Here is a 3,210-nt window from a genome sequence, read left to right on the forward strand (position 1 = left end):
TGTGGCTGAGGTGACAGAGTGCTAGCTCTGAGTGAAAAAGCCAAGTGACAATATGAGGCCCTGAGTTCAAACTTCAGTACCAGAATAAATACCAGTCAATTCGCAGATGATAGTCATTAGCCGACTTCCTGTTTCTAGTCCTGTCATTAAGTAAGAGATCTATTTGAACCCTTACAAATGTCAACAACATCCTTGGAAAAGGGTTTTGAAATGTATACACTGACTTTATAGCTTTTGCATGAATTTAGCAAAAATAATATTAAATTCCCAAATTAACAGAAACATGTTTATTTAACTGAAGTCAGACTAGATTTTCCACTTCAGAGATCATTGGTGGACAATATAATGTGCTTGATTTTGATTGCCATTGAAGTGGCTGATTCTGACTATAAAACTGGGAGAAAACAGTTATTCAATTATATATGCTTTTTTTCATTAATGGCCCATTTGTGGAGAAAACCATATAGAATTGTAAAGTACACATAGATGCAACACCAGTGTGTACTATCAAGTTAGTTATAGTTAATGGTATTATCCTGATATAATTTGGTGAATAAATTATCTCATGCTGGTCTTTTTTTCTAAGCAAAGATATATATTATATATAACATGATATATATTATACATACTTAATACATATAATATATGATGATATAAATATTCATACATGTATATATGTATATGTGTGTATTGTGTATATATGCATACACACACACACACACACACACACATCTCCTTTTCCTAAAAATTTCAGTGAGGCCTTCTCTCCACAGCAAACTATGACTGTTGTATCATTTGATAAATTGTTGAGAACTCTGTAAATGAGGCAGTAATTTGTCTCTGCATTGTGAGCTTGATTTAGCCTTATTCTTTTCCTCACAAGCATTCTGGAATATTTATGACTGAGTACATTGGTAATCTGATGTGGACATTCTAAGAGAGACAAAAAGAACTTAATTACCAGCCAATTTACAACCGCTGGCACATTCTTCCATGTTCTGTTTCTATCTTTAAAAGGAAGTCAAATAACAAAGGAGAAATTAATATAAATTTAATGATACTCTATTGTTTTCTTTCTCAATTCTTTCATGCTTCACTGTTGATCATTAACTTGCTTATGCTAGTCCTTACATGCAAATCTAGTGAACACCTGCTCTGATTCCAGACAAATTAATCAAGCCATATTCAAGATAAGCAAAGTTGGCCTTGATTGATAAGGTGTTCCACAGACAGATGTTTCCTTGTAAGCACACATTGTAGTTACTATATTCCAGCAAAGAATCAGAAGTGAATTGAGGGGGTAAGTACCTTAAAATTAAGTAGTTTGTGGATGAATTATCTAGGTAATAAAATTGGCTATGTGTATTTAGTTGAGGAATGGTATTTGATTTCACTTTGATGCCCAAATCATTTGGCTATATTAAATTAACACATGGCTTCAATTCTTCTTAAAGCACTTCACTCTAAACTGGTTGTGGAACTTTTTGTCAGGTTGTTTAGTTCCCAGTACTTTGTGCTTTCTGAGGAATGTTGATGTAAACTAAGATGGTTCCTAAACTTTTCAATCTGTTTATTTGTTTGAGGTTACGGTTTATTAAGTACTTACAAATGTGCACGGAGAAGAGGATGTGCAAAAGTGTAAATTTTAACTTTGAAAATTATTAACAGTATGATATGCCTTAGTATATCCTAGTATTAACCAAATGTCTAAAGATGTACCTGATGGGTCACACCTTGATTTAAAATTAAGTGTAATGTTGACTACTTACATAGCTACAGACAGATATTTGGGTCAGCAATATTATGAGAAATTGAATATATCAGAACATAAGAATAGGCATTTACTTTGCCCATAAAGAGCTCTTAACCTAATGTATTTATTTAATACTCAATAGAAAACTTGATGGATAATTTCATTGATGATTACAATTTACCAACATATTATTTTCTACTGTTTGCTTTGAATTGCATTTTATTTTTTTCCCTTTACAAAAATGTAAGTTTAAACAAATAGAATTTAACTAGCTATAATAAAAATAACTAGACATATATAAATTATGACTTCACAGCTTAGTTTTAGAGATCATTTGACTACAAGTAATCTTTAGAACTAGTAATGTTTTTTAATAATTCTTATACAAGTATGTATCATGCTGGCCCAAAGGGCCTCAAAACACTAGAAATGTAGTTATCCATTTCTTTAAAGTTATTCTTAACAGTTTAACTCCATTCCATTAAAGGATTACTTTCTAGTAAATATTCACTAGCATGTTTTATTTGTAAAATAAAATCAGAATTCATGAGGACTCCGAGTTAGTAATCTACTAAACATTTGATTTCATTGCAAAATAAATTCTGCTCAATCCTTAGATGGTGGAATTTCCTATTTATGTTACTACGGTGTTCACCATATGAGTCAATTATACTCTCCACTTCTTGCTATTCTCATATTTAATTGTTTTTGGTCAAATTGTCGTTTGGATTTTCAAATTGTTTTCTTTTTCTGTTGCTATGATTATACCATTTGTGTTTGAGGATTCTTTTGCTTCTTTACATCTTTTTGATACTTCTTTTATCTTCCTTTGTAAATGTATGAGATAGCCTTTTTACCCAACAGAAGGGAGATTCCACACCTGGTAAGAAAACCTACTGTAAAGCTGGCTCAATTGTTCAAGTTTCTTAGAATACACTAATTTGCAGTATTATGCACTCAAAATCATGTGGAATGTGCTTGTTTTTATTTCATTTCTGTTACTAAGACTATAAAAATATTTTTAGATTCAAAAAAATAAAACTATAAAACTTTGTAGAGTACCTTTTGTAGGTTTTTCTTGACATTACATTTATAGATATCTCACTTAAAACTCTGGGAAAGTATAGAGAGAGGCATGCTATAAGTGTTTACAGGTAATACTGTCCTTCATTGATAATGTTTTAAAATGATTGTTTCTCCTGTGATTTTAAGAAACAGAAAATGTATTGTACATTAAGTTTTGAAGGAAGATTTAAAAAATTACCACTATCAAAGGAGTGTTTTTGTCATTGGACGATGCTTAGTCAGAAAGCTGGCATTTGAGCGTTTTTCTGTGGTAATAAGTTATTATGAGAAAGAAAGTTCTAGTAGAGGAAAATTCGTCTGGTGAGTTCAGTATGAGAAACTCAATTTTGAAATCTTATAACTTTTAAATTAAAGACCCTGCAGAAGTCAAA

The sequence above is a fragment of the Perognathus longimembris genome, chromosome 5, assembly GCF_023159225.1.
Source record: "Perognathus longimembris pacificus isolate PPM17 chromosome 5, ASM2315922v1, whole genome shotgun sequence".
Lineage (NCBI taxonomy): Eukaryota > Metazoa > Chordata > Mammalia > Rodentia > Heteromyidae > Perognathus > Perognathus longimembris.